The following is a 19,038-nucleotide window of genomic DNA, read 5'->3' as shown; positions in this document are numbered from 1 at the left end:
GAAGTGTCAATTTTGTTGAAAATGGGTTGACAGTAATAACAATATAAAAGTAGTAAGAGCAGCTAATTTTGTTTAGTGCAGTGTATGATATGCCATATATTTTACATGTATTAGCTTATTCACTCCCACAATAACCCAATAAATTAGGTGCTGTAGTTATCCATATTTAAAGAAGGTTTAACTTTAAAATTGTTCTGTTCACTATAAAACTTGCTTAGTAACAGCTAATCATCCTAGCAATGATTCAGTGTTTGATTAGTTATTCCAAGTATAAATGCACAGGCAGACTGAATAACGTCAGAGTGCTACTAAAAAATAGAACTCTGATGCCCCCCCTTTTTTTTTTAAGTAAAGAAATTCCCTCTCATTCTCAGACAAAGGTTGTGAACATAATAGATATGTCACAATAAACTTAGGAAAAATAGAGAAAATTACATTTGTCAGATTTCCAAAAGGTCAAACAGACATCAGTTCAAATTCTTTCTCTCTGTCCTCTCTCTCTTCCTCAATCTCTCCCTCTCTCTCCATATATATAGTATATATATGTATATGTATGTATACCCAAATATGTTATGTGTCTAAGCCTTAATTTCCATATCCATAAAAGCAAGGATAATAATATCCTTCGTAATGTATTTCAGGAATTAAATTTGATACCATAAGCATAATATTACCTGGAGTACCCTTTACATAATACATAATTTTCCTTTTCCTTCACCTGATCACCTAATGATAAATCATTTAGAAATCTCATGCTTTGTGGATATTAAATTTTTGGAAAGTGAAATGGGCCTTAAATAGCACTGAGATGACCTTCTATAAAATTATATTGATGTAGTGAAGTGCTGAATTATGTGTTGGCAAAAAGAGGGCAAGATGGTATACTAGGTACTAATTGTTCTACAAGGATTATAAAGAAACTTAAGGAAAGTAAGGCCTAAGGCTTTGAGGGAAAGCCTTGAGTGGGCCCTGGGAGAGTAGGTGGCCTATGGATATGCGGACAGGAGAAGGGAGAGAATTCTTTACAAGGAAAGTGCTTGAACTAAGGTATAAAAGTGGAAATAGCTGTGTGTGTGCGTGCGTGTGTGTGTGTGTGTGTGTGTTTGTGTGTGTGTGTGTAACATGCACACATGAGGACGGGGCTGTCAGCCTTCCTTGATCGTGAAGTTCTTATTAGTTAGTAGTGAGAAATAAGGTTGGATGGGTACACCAACGCAGGATCATGCATTCCTGAGGTCTAAGCACAAGAGCAATATTTCATCACTGGCTTGGCATGATGGGTCTCAACAATTTCAGTTAATAATGTTGACCCTGGGGACACCTGGGTAGCTCAGTGATTGAGTGTCGGCCTCCAGCCCAGATCATGATTGGGGAGTCCTGGGATTGAGTCTCTCATCAGGCTCCCCTCGAGAAGCCTGCTTCTCCTTCTGCCTGTGTCTCTGCCTCTCTCTCTCTCTCTCTCTCTCTCTCTGTCTCTCATGAATAAATAAACAAAATCTTAAAAAAATAATGTTGATGTTGGTTATATGGTCCCCATTCATGAGTATGAAAAATAGGCCGTTTTTCCCTACTCATATTTTTCATAGATGTTCGATATATTTTATTAGCATTGATTGTTTTTTTCTGTTAGAGGCAAAGTATATTCATGTATCCATCCACCAGGCACCAAGCTGGAAATGAAGAAATGGACCTAAATTTAAAAATAATTGAGTGCCTATTATGCAACACACTTTGGGCCTAAGTATTGAGGGGATAACAGTGACTAAGAAATACAGCCTGTGCCCACACAGAGCTAATAGTCTAAAAGAAAACACAGCATTGACTTTTTAAAGAAGTGTAAGGAATTTTGAGAGAACAGACTAGGGTGCTATAACTTCATCTAGGGAGTAGGTGGAAATTCACAGAAGAATGAAAGACTTACAGTTTCTCATCATGGAGTTCTACGGTAGTTGAACACACCCTTCGTGTGGCCTCCTCAGTCACTTTGAGAGGTTCAGTATTTCAGGGGATGGTGCGTATTTATTCATTAAAATTTCTTTGTGTCTTACCACCTATTAATTACTTTTAGGAAGAGACAAACAAAACAAGAAAACCAAACAGCTTTTTTTTTTTAACTGTTTTTTTTAAGTTTTTTTTTTTTAAGTTTTTTTTTTTTAAGTTTTTTTTTTTTTTTTTAATGATAGTCACAGAGAGGGGGGGGGGGGGCAGAGGGAGAAGCAGGCTCCATGCAGGGAGCCTGACGTGGGACTCGATCCCGGGTCTCCAGGATTGTGCCCTGGGCCAAGGGCAGGCGCTAAACCGCTGCACCACCCAGGGATCCGCAAACAGCTTTTTTAAAAAGACTTTATTTATTTGCAAGAAGAGACAGCATGAGCAGAGGGGAGAAGGAGAAGCAGGCTCCGCACTGAGCTGGGAGCCTGATGTGGGGCTTGATGTGGAAGCTCCATCCCAGGACCCTCGGATCATCACCCAAGCCAAAGGCAGGTACTTAACTGACTGAGCCACCCAGGCACCCCCAAAACCAAACAGCTTTTAAGGGGTTGTTGGGAAATAAAGTAAGCACGTTTAAAGAAGGCATTAGTGGTAAGCTGGAATTTCCTTTTCATTTCAGAGTCAGAAACCATCTACACTGGGCTCAGCCATTAACTGAAGGTGATGGTTCTTTCTAAATGCAGCAGAGGGTTGTCTGTGTTAGTATATTAATCTAAACGATGGCCCTGTGGATTTTGGTGGTTAGGACACCTTGGTGGCTGTGGCCAATGCTCACATCTTAATAGTTAGGATTCTGGAACATCTATGGTCAGAAGCCATTGGCCAGTGCAGAAACATCCAATATCAGCCCTCATGACAGAGTGTTCAGCAGAATTGGTTTTTGGCACGTGTCGCAGCCAGATCCTTCTTCGGAGGTTGGAGCAGGGGATATGTTTGAGCCTTTTATTTTTTTTAAGATTTTATTTATTTATTCATGAGAGACACAGAGACACACACAGAGAGAGAGAGGCAGAGACACAGGCAGAAGGAGAAGCAGGCTCCATGCAGGGAGCCCGATGTGGGACTCGATCCCGGACTCCGGGATCACGTCCTGAGCTGAAGCCACCCAGGTGTCCCTGTTTAAGCCTTCGTACAAAATTCAGATACACAGTCTCCAAAACGTTTTTCTTAAAAATGCCACTCTTCTGAGTCCTGTTAATAAGGATTTCTTTAAAAAGTGTAATAGGAGAGGCTTTTCCTTGATTTTGTAAAGCTGGTAAACTCCAGAGAATCAGGATCTTTCCTCTCTGTGGCATGTAAATGGGTGTCATGATTCTTTTTTTTTTTTTTTAAGATTTATTTTTATTTATTTATGATAGACATAGAGGCAGAGACACAGGCAGAGGGAGAAGCAGGCTCCATGCCGGGAGCCCGACGGGGGACTCGATCCCGGGTCTCCAGGATCACGCCCTGGGCCAAAGGCAGGCGCGAAACCACTGAGCCACCCAGGGATCCCCGGGTGTCATGATTCTTGTACCAGGTTAGGGTATGCGACATTTCCGAAAAGGAGTTCATTGTGGGCCCTGGTAAAAACTTAAAAAAAAAAAAATTTAATTTGCCAACATATAGTATAACACCCAGTGCTCATCCCATCAAGGGCCTGTCACCCAGTCACTCCAACCTCCCGCCCACCTCCCCTTCTGCAGCCCTTTGTTTCCCAGAGTTAGGAGTCTCTCATGGTTTGTCACCCTCTCTAATTTTTCTCCACTCAGTTTCCCTCCTTTCCCCTATAATCCCGCTATCTCTTCTATTCCCTGTATGAGTGAAATCATATGATAACTGTCCTTCTCCAGTTGACTTACTTCACTCAACATAATACCCTCCAGTTCCATCCACGTTGAAGCAAATGGTGGGTATTTGTCGTTTCTAATGGCTGAGGAATATTCCATTGTGTACATAGACCACAGCTTCTTTATCCCTTCACCTGTCGAAGGACATAGTGGCTCCTTCCACAGTTTGGCTATTGTGGACATTGCTGCTGCGAACATTGGGGTGCAGGTGTCCCAGTGTCTGACTATATCAGTATCTTTGGGGTAAATACCAGTAGTGCAATTGCTGGGTCACAGGGTAGCTCTATTTTTAATTTCTTGAAGAATCTCCATAGTGTTTTCCAGAGTGGCTGCACCCTGGTAACAACTTGATCACCAGTGTTCACACTCAGTTTAGAAAAGTCTACAATGAACCGTAGCAGTCTGATCTTGATTATGGTGACATTTTTCTTTCTTGACATCTATGAGATCCAAATCTGTCTTTCTTCATTTTGTGCTCCTGACACAGTGCCTTTGGCCTACAGCTGAAACGAGTCTTGGCTTGTCAAAGGGACTGCCTGAAGCCATATTGAGTAGTTTTTTATCAAAGGATGCCACACACAAACTTTGAGAGGCTTTACTCTCAGTAAGATACTACATCCAAAATAAATTAAATGCCTCATGCTCTAGCTTCAGTCATTTCTTCTTCGGACCTCAGTGAAAATTCAAAGCAGCTGATAACTATTATATAATCATTCTCATGCATTTGTTTACTGTTAGCAAATCACTCCTTAGTTGTTTCTGTTTAAATAATGATTATCCTAGTTCCTTTTAAATCTGTCACATGGAAACAAACACTTGCTTCACTTCTGGCAACTAATCTGACCCATGGCTGTCTGGGGGTATAACCCTATTAGGAATGCACTTGTTTCAGAGGTGTGTTCGGAAACTTCCTAGACATCTTTTTGAAAGAAATTTGCACATTACTGCCACGTGTCCTTACCTGTATTCTACCATCAGTGTGGTGCGTGTGGAATGACCACTGATTTCTGTGGCTACCATTATTGTTTTTACCCCTAAATTACTGTTGCCAGACAAAATAAAGGATGCCCAGTTAAATTTGAATTTCAGGCAAGCAACAAATAATTTCCTAGCGAATGTCTCACATACCAAAAAAATTCCTTATTATTTATCTGAAATTCAAATTTGACTGGGAATCCCGTATGTCTATTTGCTAAATCTAGCAACCCTCATGAGATAAAAGAGCACTCATGGATAATAGCAACCATTGTCCTGCTTCCAGTATAAAATGAGTCAGGCACTTCTCCGCTGTCTGTATCAAAAGCAGAGAATATTCCAAAATACTTGAATAATGCCTCTTATCTTCCAATATGGAAAACTCAGTAGAGATATAAGTGTTTGAAAGAATTTCTCACCTATCTTAGTGAAAAGTTTAGGAATCACAAACGCCATAACCATGTCATCTTAGGTTCCCCAATTGCTCTAAATGTCAGATACCCCAGCAGTTAGTGGGGACAAAAATACTAGCTACTTTTTAAGCCCATGTCAAGGATGAGAATAATATAACTTTTGTAATGGGCCTGAAACAATGCCTGGAGCTTCCTTCTGCAATCCCACAAATAATTGGTACAGTGACAACATGTGCCAGGTGCTGCCCTCAGCATCACAGAAATCATAGTGAGCTAGACAAAATCCCTGTAGATGACAAACAAGAAAAGAAACAAAGAAGCAAGAGAAGTCTAGGTAATGGTAAGAGCTAGGCCAAACATTAATCAAGTAATCATGAAGGATGACTAGAAGGGCCATGCTGCTCGGCGTGGGGAACAAGGGTGGCCCTGAGGTGATCAGATCAATGGGATTGGGATGGGAGAAGGAACTGGCTATGAGACCTGTGGGCAGGGCACTCGGAGTAAAGGAGTTCCAAGTACAGAGGGAGAGAGAGCTTGGCTGGTTGGGAGAGTTGGTGCCAGGGGGTGTGGGGGGAAGAAACAGAGCTAGAGCATGAACAAGCTTCAAATTTCTGGAACACTGTTTCTCTATCTATAGTGAAGGACACCTTGTTTTACTCCCAATTCTTCTATAAAACACAAAAATTAATTAATTTTTGTGAATGTTTAATGTAATTCAATGAAATGAAGAAAGCCACATACATAATACAGTTTCATATTTCTTAGATTCAGCAGCATAAAATTTTATTTTATGCTGTGATATCAGAACAAACATAACAGGGGAAAAAAAAGAATTACAAAGGCTATTACATATTCATTGAGGGTGTGTATAGAGGCAAACAGTATATAAGATATGCCCACCAGTCATACATGTCAGTGCTGTGGCAACGCCAACGTGCTCTACAAGTTTGGTATTCTCACCAAACTCGTCTGCAGATGGGGATTGGTGCATGGACCACAATTTGCATAGCTGGAGGATTGTTTTAGTAGGAGGGAGGGAGAGGTCATAATGGCCATGATAAGTCAAGATTTAATTCTAAATGCTAGCCAGGTAGTAAATTAATAATAATATGAAGAATGATGACAATAACGAAGATTTGTTTTTATGGTCAACTGTGAAGGGAATGGGATTTTCTTTATCCTAAACTTCCCAGAAGCTTAGGTCTAAGCAGGGTGATTCACTTTGAAAGATGTCTACAATGGCAAGATGTCCACATTCTTCCAGGGCTCCCTTCATTTCCATTGTCCAGATGGTTCTTCCTTTCAACGATGTACTAGAAAGAGAGATCTAAGTCCGGGGGACAAGGGAACTCAGTTCTAGTCTGGTTCCAATAGCAAGGCTTGGGCAAGTTTCTTCTCTGGGTCTCAGTTTTCTGACTTGTAAAAAATAGGATGGAGGACTGGCTAATATTTAAGGTACTTTTGAATTCTAAAATTTTATAAATCTATGATTCTACTTGTGTCTCTTTTCAACAGTAGACTAAACTTTTCAGAAAGAGAAGAACCTGCTACATTAACATATTAATAATAACTTCAAATTAATCAAAGTAATTTTAATCAAATTGATCAAAATGAAACATCAAAATAACTATTTTTTTATTTTAGTGGAGTGAAACTGCTAGCAAATATTTGAACAGCTGAAATGTCTTCTAATTACTATATTGTATCTCTGCACTGGGTTTACCTTATTAGGACAGGTTTTCCAGCATACTGTGGTTAAACTGTCTATAGATTCGGAAATTAGCGTTTGTTCACTTTCTAACTCTTTTATTCTTATCCCATTAATATCCAACATGCTTCAAGCTTTAGGTTTACAGATTTCTGTATAGGTTCTCTGCAGTAATTAGGGGGAGGTGCCAAAGAAAACAAAAGTAATTCCTTTCTAGAACATTTTTTAAAAAGATTTTATTTATTTATTCATGAGAGACACAGAGAGGGAGGCAGAGATACAGGCAGAGGGAGAAGAAGACTCCCTCTTGGGAGCCTGATGTGGGACTCGATTCCAGGAACCCAGGATAACAACCTGGTCCAAAGGCAGACGATCAACCATTGGGTACCCAGGTCCACCAGTTCACTTTCCTAGAACATTTTAAATGTACATTTCAAATAAAGATGTTCTGAAAATTGTCCATTCATCAATTAGATATTTATTGAACACTTCACTTAAATATTGGAATAACATAAAAGTAAATGGTACCCAACTATGCCCATAAGAAGATCGTTGATTTGTTTGGGAAGAAGCACTCGATTTATTTTATTTTTATTTATTTATTTTTAAAGATTTATTTATTTATTCATGAAAGACAGAGGGAGGCAGAGATGTAGGCAGGCTGCCTGTGGGGAGCCTGATGTGGGCCTCCATCCAAGGACCCTGGGGTCACCCCTGAGCCAAAGGCAGACGCTCAACCACTGAGCCACCCAGGCACCCCGAGTCCCTTGATTTAATGGGTAGAAGCCTTCAAATGAGAGAAGTACTAAAGGCTGTGAGAACCCAAGGGCCAGAATGGTTAAGACAAGAGTTTCGGAGATACTAGAATGGGATCTGGAAGAATGACTGGAAATGACTGGCTACGTCCAGAGGACAAGGTCGCGCACGGGTACACAGGGGAAAGGCAGGCAGTTCCGTGAGGCATTTGCAGGCAACAGGCCTCTGCTCCTAGCACTGTATTTTGAAGATTCTCTATTATGTTGCCAGGTTTGGAAGTGATTTCATAGGAAAGGGGAACACGCCTTAGGGGATTTAAGTGGGGAGATGCAGAGTCCTTAAGAGCCAAGCGTCAGGCGGTTCACCCATACTCCCTCAGTCTCCCAGGTGGCTCTGACTTTCCCTGCTTACGGGGGAAGAAACAGCCCCAGAGAGGTGTGCCAACGTCCCCAAAGGAGCAGAGCTAGTTGAGTGGCAGAGCTGGCATTTGAGTCTAATGGTGTGACTTCCCAGTTCCAGAGGCCAGGCATTTTGCTCCTCAGCACCAGGCCTCCGGGAGGGAGCATGTTGCTGCATGTTGTTGCATGTTGCTGCATGTTGCAGAACGTTGTTGCATGTTGTTGCATGTTGCTGCACATTGTTGCATGTTGCATGTTGCTGCATGTTGCTGCACATTGTTGCATGTTGCTGCACGTTGTTGCATGTTGCAGTATGTTGCTGCATGTTGTTGCATGTTGTTGCATGTTGCTGCATGTTGTTGCATGTTGCTGCATGTTGCTGCATGTTGTTGCATGTTGCTGCACGTTGCTGCACGTTGTTGCATGTTGCAGTATGTTGCTGCACGTTGTTGCATGTTGCTGCATGTTGTTGCATGTTGTTGCATGTTGTTGCATGTTGCTGCACGTTGTTGCATGTTGCAGTATGTTGTTGCATGTTGCTGCATGTTGCTGCATGTTGCTGGTGGGAAAAGTTCTCATCCGTCTTTGCCCTCAGGCCACCCACCTTCTAATGCTCCCTTCGCAAGGTCACCCCCCAGGCCACTTGATGGGCCGAGGGGATGGGAATCTACCTAACTTCAGACGCCGCGCCCTGCTCCTCAGCGGCCTCACGGGGCCGCCTTCAGGCTTCCCAGCTCCCGCAGCAGGCCTGGCGAGCAGTTCACAGGCTACGGGACAAACTTAATTAAATTCAAGTGAGCGTCGTTAGGAGCGCCTGTCAGGCTCAGTTGTGTGCGGCTGAATAATTGAGTTGTGCGCGGGGCTTTTTATTTTTTTATTTTTTTTCCCCCTCTTTGCCTTCTTGGTGGTAGGCTTTTTTGGGGGGTTTTGTTTTGTTTTCTTTGGGTTTCTAAAGATGACCCTGACACTTTTCATAAAGCTGTTTTCTAGCAGGAACGCCCTCCATCAAAGAGACGCGGGTTGGTTGCCAGGCTACCGGAGAGGAGAGAACTCCAAGCGACAATGCCGACCTTCTCCCGGAGGGTCCAGGGGCTGTACTGCTCGGTGCAAAAGTGCGTCGCCGGACTGCACGGCTGCGGCTCCCCGGGGTCACCTGAACGCCAGACCCGGGTCGGGAAGGCACAAGCCCAGAGCTGCCGTCGAGGAACGAAGCGAATGGGACTGGCAGCGAGGAAGGGAAAGGTCGCTCAGAGATCCAGGCGAAGGATGTGTCCAAGATAAGCCCAGAGGGTACCAGCTGGGGCCCGTTTCTCCAATGCAGCCCTCGGGCACTGGGGACAATGGTGCCTGTTAGGACAGGGAAGGCAACCGAGGTTTGCAGCTGGTTGCAGGCCCTCTGCGGTTGGAGCACTCACAGGCTGGGCCTGGATTGTCTGAGCCTTCGGTACCACCAATCTCAGCCCTTATGGGTTTGTTTAGACGAACTTTCTTTGTTCCGGCTGTTTAAACATCAGGAAGCTGGGGCAGCCCGGGTGGCTCAGCGGCTTAGCACCTGCCTTGGGCCCAGGGCCTGATCCTGGATGCGCGGGATCGAGTCCCGGGTCGGGCTCCTTGCCTGGGGCCTGCTTCTGCCTCTGCCTGTGTCTCTGCCTCTCTCTCTCTCTCTCTCTCTCTCTGTGTGACTATCATGAATAAATACAAATTAAAAAAAATAAATAAAAATAAATAAGTAAATAAGTACCACGAAGCTTACCATTTAGGGGCTCCTCGGTTCCTGCTTCCTGGAGGATGGTCAGTAATCAGCCTGTCTTTTTTTTTTTTTTTTTTTTTTTTTATTTATGATAGGCACACAGTGAGAGAGAGAGAGAGAGAGGCAGAGACACAGGCAGAGGGAGAAGCAGGCTCCATACACCGGAAGCCCGACGTGGGATTCGATCCCGGGTCTCCAGGATCGCGCCCTGGGCCAAAGGCAGGCGCCAAACCGCTGCGCCACCCAGGGATCCCCTCAGCCTGTCTTTATGTTAATTTCCGATTTTAATTAAGCTCGAGGACGGATTCCAGTATGCAACACGAAACAGATATAAATGACAGGAAAGAATATTTTTGAAACTTCTGTTGTTCTTGACACAGGAATCACCACTTAAAAGGCTATGAAGTGGTAAAAAACTTAGTTTCTCGTATGTATAAGTAGGTTGTTTTAGAGAGAGCTTTGGGCTTGAAATTACTTGACTATATTTCACTACAGTAGACCATTCTACGGTCCAGTTGTCAAAGTGCTTATAGGTTAAGTGTGCATATTAATTTTATTTTTAAGTATTTTAATATTATAGCTTCTTCCACCCTACTAATTGGTACATAATTCCAAAGTTTATAAAATGTTATCTTTCACAGTTCACATATGATGAAATGGAGATTGACTATCTAAGGCTATGCAGTATCTGTGCCAAAACTGGATTTTTTTTTTTCTCAAAAAAAAAGTCTCCTGATCCTTATATTAGAGTGGATACGGAGGAAATACAGGGACTCCGTTTCATCTTCTGCCTCTTTTATTATTATTATTTTTTAATGGTTTTATAAAGGTCCCCTCGGGACCTCTGAGGATCTTTGGGTTTTTTAGAAAACGCTCTAAAGTAATACATAATCTGGCCATTGTGGGCCGGCAATAAATTTTTCTGTACATCTCTTTGGTTTCCCCTCTTTAGTCAGAGAACATCTATGACTTTTAAAGCATTAATTGCAAGAAGTATCAAAAAGGTTGGTGGTTGTTGTGATGAAAATCCTGACATTTATAGATGAAATAGCTAAGGAATCTAATATTAATTTAACTAAATATTTAATGAGTACCTACTATATGCCAAACATTGTTCTGAAAGCTGGAGCTATAGCAGTAAACAAAGAAAAGTGCCTGCTTAAATAGGTTGGTGGAGATCAACTACAAAGAAACATGAGGTCAGGGCTCTAAGAGTGACACAGTAATGCTTTAGAAAGTTGCCACATTTTTGGCATGTCTCAGTGGTTGAGCAACTGCCTTTGGCTCAAGTTGTGATCCTGGGGTCCTGGGATCGAGTCCCACATCGGGCTCCCTGCAGGGCGCCTGCCTCTCTGCCTGCCTGTCTCGCCTCTCTTTGTGTGTCTCTCATGAATAAATACATAAAATCTTAAAAAAAAAAAAAGTAGAAAGTTGGCACACTGTCTAAAATGTCCACAAGTGATTCTGAAGTTCTACCATTTGTATTTGGAATGTGATGCAAGGTTTTCTTTTCACACTAGGGAACTTTGTTTTGTTTAAATGATCTATAAGATGCCTGGGACATAAATATAAATTGATATTTACAAATATCAATCAAAAGAGATTGTATTGAGAAATCCATAGATCCTGAAGTTTGGGTCAAAAAAACAGTAGGAATTCTTCTGGGCAATTCTTCCCTAAGAAGGTATTTTGTGGAGGATATCAATATTAGAAAGGGAATTTAATCTGTGGGATTGGTTAAAGAGATTCCGGTTGACAGAGAAGCCAAACAGAGGTCAGTGAGGCAAAGATTAGCAACAAGTAGTTGTTGGATTCCTGGCTGAAAGGGAAAAAAAAGGTTCAGGAAATGCCAGGGCCATACAGCAGAAGCTGGAACCATGGCAGGGCAGTCTGATGGGAGCTGGAGTCCTGAGTGCAGATGCTGCCCAAGGCAAAAAGAGAGGCTAAATCTGCCTTGTCCCATCCTCCCATCTTCCAGTATCCCATTAGTGACTCTCATTACAAGGAGAAGCCAGTTTACAAAGAGCTTGAGAAACACGGGCTGCAGGCATCCGATTCCTTAGGATGCAGAGGAGAGCAGATAAAGAGAAGAAATGAATCTGGTAGACACCAAACGAGGACCAGCACAGTTACTGACTTTTCTTTGTTCAGAGTGGGCTCTGGAACCAAACTGCTTAGGCTCAAATCCTGGCTTTGCTTCTTATTCTGTGTGTAACCTTGGGCAAGTTACTTAGTCTCTTAGCATCTCATCTTTGTCACCTGTAAAATGAGGACCAAGTAGGAATGACATTATATAATTTGTAAGACTGGTCTTCAATGAAATAAGCTATTTTAGTATGTGATTTTTATCATTATATTGTGTATAAAGCATTGCACTAGGTGACTAGTAATAAAAGCTGGTACTGTCTTCAAGGCCATATAGAATTTATTCTGGGGATGTGTTGAGGGTTTTTTTTTTCATATTTTTTGTATTATAAAAGTAACAATATTTATTGTAGGAAATTATATTAACTATATTTAGTGACTTTTAATTCCTTACGGTTCTAGTTTTTTCTTAGGTACATGAACCCCCTACCTGAAAAGATTCAATGTTAACCAACAATTCAATAAATCTGTGATTTCTGTTATGCACTCAATAGCTCATGAGGGCCTTATTAGGTATTATATTATAAAACTAAGGTTGGAGGAAACAATGTGATCACAGAAATGATTGTAATGCAATTTAAATATGGTAATTGCCACAGGAGTACAAACAGTATAGATTGGGAATGTAAAGAAGGGAGAAACCACACCCAATTGAGGAAGTGGAAGGTTTCCATTATGAAAAGTCATTTGAGATGAACTTTGAAGAACCAAAGACTTTTGACAACGTCAGTTACTTCTGTTTCATCTGCTCCGAAACCATTTCCTGTCCCTTGGTAGCCTCACTTTGATATTCCTCCAGGCATAACCTACCTTCTACCCTCAGGCTGTTGTGATTTGGGTCAGGTTGACTCCATCCTTGTTTTATAATTTGCATGTGGCTCAAATCTGACCAGTCAGGTAACAGTTATATCCTTGAAGATATATAACCCAGTGCAGTAAAAATGAGCTTTCTCTTTTAGGGTTGCTAACCTTAGAGTTTCCTGCCTTAGAGATCTTGCGAATAAATTGAAGGCAATGCAAAGGAAAGCAGAAATGAGAGATGAGGCGAGTAGGAAATGAAGCAGGGCGGGAGGGGATAGAGGTAGAAAGAGAATGAATTTCACATTGTGATAACATTATTCAATTCCCCAACAGTTTCTCAAACTGACATCTAGATTTTTCACTTATACAGACAATAAAGTGTCTTCTTGCCTATACTCTCTTATATTATTCCATAATGAAAGAGTCCTAATAGGCAGGAATGGAAGATGGGGAGCTGTATTAGGGGTGAAGCTCATAAGTAAAGGCACAAAGGTGGTAAAGACTGGTTAGAATGGTCAGGGAATAGCAATTGTCTGAACTGAATGCAGTGCATGGCGTAGATACAAACATACACACATAAATAATGGAAAAGAGTTGGGAAAGAAACAAGAAATTATCATTGATTTTGCATGAAAAGCTGAGTGTATGCTCAGTTGTCTAGGCCATCACTGTCCAAAGAAATATAATATGAACCACATATGTAATTTTAAATTTCTATGAATCACTGAATAAAGTTAAACTTATTTTTAATAATGTTCTCTAACACAACATATCCATATTATCAATTCAGCATTTAGTCTGTATAAAAACTAGTATAAAGATATTTTACTTAATTTTTTTGTACTGTTTTCAAAACCCAGTATGCATTTTACACTTCAGCCCATCTCACTTTATAATAACCACATTTTGAGGGCTCAGTAGACACAGCTGGTCAGTGACTACTATATTTAGCTGCATAGGTCTTAGTAATGCAGAGATACTGAGAGTTTTTGAGTAGCCTATCACATTTTGAGGGATATGTTTTAAGAAGTTTAATCTGTCATGATTTTCAAAATTATTAGGGAAGGAAAGGCTGAAGTAAAAAACTATTCATTGAATTACTTAAATGTTCCAGGCAATAATGAAAGCTCAAACTAGAATAATAAGAACTGGAATTAAATGGAGCTATATTAAAGACTTCAGAGGTAAAAAAAAAAAATGCAGAGAATCCAACAGAGATTTGATATGAAGGTGATGGAGATAAAAATAGAAGAGATAACAGTGATTTAAGTTTCCCATCAAGAAAGATCAGGATGTTAAAAGGCATACTTTATTAGTAAAGATGATGACTTCTACTTTGTAGATGTTTCAGGGAGTTAGAGGACATCTAAGTAATATCGTTCACTCGGCAGTTAAATCTGTGTGTCTCTAGCTCAGGAGAAAGGGTAGGTAAGAGAAAAGATTGGAGAGAAATATATATGACTGTTGAGGTCATGGGAGATAATACAATTAATGAAACAGGATAGGGAAGTGCTGAGCAGCTTCACGTGAAGCAGAGACCAATAGAGATGAGGACATGAAGTAATTTCGTAGAAAAAATGCAAGCGCACGATGTCCTTGGGAAGACATCAAACATTTGTTGCTTCAGCTTTCTTATCTTACAAAAAGGTGGCCGAAGTCTATGCCCCTCAGGCTTTTCCTAGTGCCAGCACCTCCTAGCGTTATCACCCTGGATCAGGTCCATAGGAGCTCATAGGCAGGAACGGATCAAGATTTTAAAACATTATGAAATGAACGAATGATAATGAAGGGAAAATAAGTATGAATGCAGAGTTAAAATATTTGTTTGGTAACTTGAGAAACCTACTCAAGGAAAGGTTCTCTTTCTTCAGGTGGAAGAGAGTTGAGCCTGTTTGTCGGCAGAAGGTAAGGAAGCTGTAGAAGGAGGAACGAACGGTCAATACTAGAAGGGGTATAGGAAGTGGAGCAAGCTTGGTGTAGAACCAGGGTGGCTTCAGACATAGATTCTTCTAGCATTTACCGTATGTCTCCTCTATTCTAAGCATCGTGCGTGATTTTTTTTAGATAGCACTTAATTCTAACTACAGCTTTGTGACAGCAGAATTATTATAGCTTTTACAGATGCAGTTGTGGTATTGTTGCTAAGACCATTTAAATCTGACTGTCGGGGCTCAACCACAACACCATACCTATTTAGCTATGAAAACTTGGGTAAGCTTCTTACATTTTCCTTTACCCTTTTGTTTTCCATAAAACAATAAGAATCTCATGGGATTTTTGTGAGTATTTTAAAGTATATTTGGAATGTTTAGTGACTGATACACGGTAAGTATTTTACAGCAATAGATCTCAACTAGGGACAATTTTTCCCCCTGGGGAACATTTGGCAATGTCTGGAGTCATTTTTGATAATCATGGCTAGTACATGCTACTGGCATCAAGAGGGTTGAGGCCAAAAAATAAAAAAATAAAATAAAATAAAATAAAAAATTAAAAAAAAAAAAAAAAAAAAAGAGGGTTGAGGCCAGAGATGGCTGTTAAATAATACACAATGCACAGGTCAGTTCTCCGTTTCAAGAATAATCATGAAAATTTGCTGTTTTTCTTTTTTTAAATAAGTGCTTTATTTTAGAATAGTTTGCAATTTACAAAAAAGTTGCAGAGAATTCCCATAAGTCCCACACCGTTTCTATTATGGTTAACATCTTACCTTAGTATGATACAATTGTCACAATAAACAAGCCAATTCTGTTACATTATTAACTACGGTCCATATAGCATCAGATTTTCTTTGTTTGTACCTAGTGTCCTTTTTCTGTTCTAGGATTTCATTCAGGATACCACATTAGTTGTCATGTTTGCTTAGTCTCCCCTTGGCTGTGACAGTTTTTCAGACTTTTCTTGCTTTTAATCACTTGACAGTTTGGGGGAGTACTGATCATTTGGTAAAATGTCTCTCAAATGAAATCTGTCTGATATTTTTCTAATGATTATACAAAGTTAAAACTTGTAGGGAGAAAGACCACAGAAGTAGTGTTACTTGCATCAAATTGATCAAGGGTACATACATACTATCAATATGACTTTATTGTTGATATTAACCTTGATCACCTGATTGAGGTAATGTTCTTAGGTTTCATTCATTCTGTGCACTCTAGGCATAGAACTGATAGAAGACAAATGGCCAGTATTTGCTAGCTTTGGGGAAGATTTTGTCTTCTTAATTATGGGTACCAACAGTTATTCACCATCTTTGCTTTTTCTCTTCCTCCCTGTAATATCAGTTCTATGCCTAGAGTGCAGGCAATAGTTTTGTGACCAGGAGGCCATAATCAGGAGGGTGAGGTCCACATACTGAAAAGAACAGAGTGGAATGATGGACAGCCAGATCCTTGATAATATTTTTAAGTACTTATTCTGGTTGCTGTTCTATGAAGTCAAAATCATTCCTTACTGATATAGTTCCCTAAACTGATCATATACCCTCAGGAAAAACTTTCCAATATGAGTGAAGGAGGGAGGGAATATTAATTTAGTCCATCAGATTGGCTCATAATGAAGCAATCAATGGGATGGCTATTGGCGACATATCATCCCAATATATGTCACTTGGCTTTTATACAGCCAGTTTTCCTTCTTGATTTAGATGAAGCTGATGGGTAAAGGGATGGTAACTTGTGTCATTTCTGCCTGTGTTTCCTTGTTATCACTAAGCCTGTCTTCCAGCACCCAGTGAATATCAAAAAGAATTTATGGCACATGCATTTTCTTAGAACATTACTATCTGCTACATATTGATCTGAGATAATACATTTTGAAATATGTGGGTTAGGGAAAGTCCCCATGGCTGACCACATGAACACAAAGATGGTGTTGTTGTTTTTCCCAGGAGTGTCATGGCAGAGTGCAGTGAGTTGATTTATATTTTTGTGAGTAGATCATTGGACATGTATGATTAGTACCTCTGAACTAAAAGAGAAATATTTGTATTATTGGTTGCATTCACTTGAGTGCCTCCTTTTAAAAAAAAAATGCAGTGTTTGGGTACAATTTGCTAGTAATTGAGATATCTGTAATGGACTGGATACCAGAAGCTTACAATTTTTATTTGGAAAGAAATAGATTTTATACACATTTCTGGTGATTTATCTTAAGAGGATTTTATCTTATCTTTTCCTTTGTTTTCTTTATATTTTATCTGAAAATATTTACCTCATTTCTTCATATATTTATTGCTTTTACTGTCAGGAAAGTATGTCTTACAGTAATATTATCTAATTGTTTCAATCTAATGAGATTGTTCCTTTTGTTATAAAGAATGAGCCTCCAATGTAGTCTATCTTTAGATTAAAAGTAAATTTTTTTTCTCAACATTGTAGTGAAACAGATTATTGTTAATCCAGTGAGAGAAATATGTTTGAACAAAAAAGTCTAAAGGGATCTTTGAAATGCTGGAATAAAACTCCCTTTGCAGCTGTTTTGGAAGATGCTGGAAGCTAGGAAAAGGTGAAGAGAAGAGCATAGAATTTTCTTCCATAAACGGACCAACATAAGTCTAGCATTTTCCCAGATGTCAAAGGACAAACTGACCCAGTTGTTTAACAGTGTTTTCAGAAACTTTACAACTAGTGGTAGAAATAAAAGAGAAAGCATAGGACTACGTCCATTAGTGCAAAAACATAACAAAAAGTCCTACATTAACGAAGATCAATTAAGCACAGATGACTAATGATTGTCTGACTTGAATGGAAATGACCAGCGGAATATGAAAGTAAGAAATAATTTTTGCTGATTCTGATAACCCTGGAAACAGGGACTTTTCTCACATGAGAACCTAAGTAATTTTGAATTGTTTGACTAAACAGGACTGAAATGAAGAAATGGTTGATTGGACACATGATCCTCTATAGGCGAAGTATTAAGATCAAGTGCAAAAAGCCTGGCAAAATCCATGTTAACCACCAGCTGTTGCTTCTTTTCCCCCATCCAAAGTCAGCAGAACAATATGGATCCTATTACTGCTTCTGGGAAAAACAATTGGTTCCAGGAGGTCATGGCAAGCAGAGATGCCCAAAGTGGCATTTACTCCCTGCCTATTTGGCCCACTAGGTAAGAAGTAGGGCTCTTCTTTGGCTGGCTCCTAAAAAACCTAACTATGCCAGGCAAAGAATGGTGGTCCTCTGCCAGCTAATTCCTGGCTACTACTTGCTGTCTTTGGCTTCAGATACTTCCTATTTCTCCCCAGGCCACTGTACCTCTGAACTAGCAAAGTATGATTACAGTAAATCTCATCTTTTCATATTTATGTGTTTTAGAAAGGTTTGAACAGAGACTTATATACTCTCAGACAGTTCCCTATCAGCTTCTAATGGTAGATAATAAAAGAATTTCCTGTGCCTCAGGTGTGCCTGAGGAGACAGAAAAATCATCAGGCACATAGTTATTTTAGTACAAAGGAAGGGGACTGCTCCGAAGCATTAGAACTTACTAGAATAAACAGGAGTACATTTTAAAGTTTTTTTGTGACTCAGTAAGATTAAAAAAAAAATACTACCTTTATGTAACCAAAATGGTCACTGATAAAAAGAGGCTCATCTAAGAAAAACTTAAATATAATTTAAAGAAGATTTAAAAAAATGGGTGACAAATTAAAAGCAAGTAAAAAAAAATAGTGAAAAAAGGTTTATATATCATAGCAAATTATATATTAAAGTTTTGACATGTCCAATAAACTTCTCCAAGAGCCTAACTAAAGAGAAACAGATAAAAGTGAGGAAATAAAAGATGAGATGTAGAAAGAAGTAAGAAATTCATTATACATTAAATAGAGACTTCAGAAAGAGAAAGAGAAGCCAAAGAGAAGTACTAATGAAAAATCAGGAAGATTTTTTTAATAATAAATTTATTTTTTATTGGTGTTCAATTTGCCAACATACAGAACAACACCCAGTGCTCATCCTGTCAAGTGCCCGTCACCCATTCACCCCCACCCATTCGCCCTCCTCCCCTTCCACCACCCCTAGTTCGTTTCCCAGAGTTAGGAGTCTTTATGTTCTGTCTCCCTTTCTGATATTTCCCACACATTTCTTCTCCCTTCCCTTCTATTCCCTTTCACTATTATTTATATTCCCCAAATGAATGAGAACATACACTGTTTGTCCTTCTCCGACTGACTTACTTCACTCAGCATAATACCCTCCAGTTCCATCCACGTCGAAGCAAATGGTGGGTATTTGTCGTTTCTAATGGCTGAGGAATATTCCATTGTATA

At 40.0% G+C, this 19,038-nt stretch overlaps 1 long non-coding RNA gene across 1 annotated transcript in view; it reads left to right on the top strand.

Annotated features, from left to right (window-relative positions):
- Window positions 1–19,038, top strand: part of LOC144282994 (uncharacterized) — a 54,068-nt gene that overhangs the window by 31,563 nt on the left and 3,467 nt on the right. The window contains exons 2-3 of the long non-coding RNA XR_013351387.1: window positions 14,889–14,978; window positions 17,633–17,876. This is a non-coding gene — a long non-coding RNA (uncharacterized LOC144282994). The remainder of the gene's footprint in view (window positions 1–14,888; window positions 14,979–17,632; window positions 17,877–19,038) is intronic.

Source organism: Canis aureus, chromosome 14 (assembly GCF_053574225.1).
Source record: "Canis aureus isolate CA01 chromosome 14, VMU_Caureus_v.1.0, whole genome shotgun sequence".
Lineage (NCBI taxonomy): Eukaryota > Metazoa > Chordata > Mammalia > Carnivora > Canidae > Canis > Canis aureus.
The sequence above is the reverse complement of the archived record's forward strand: the minus strand, read 5'-3'. Positions and strand labels throughout refer to the sequence as shown.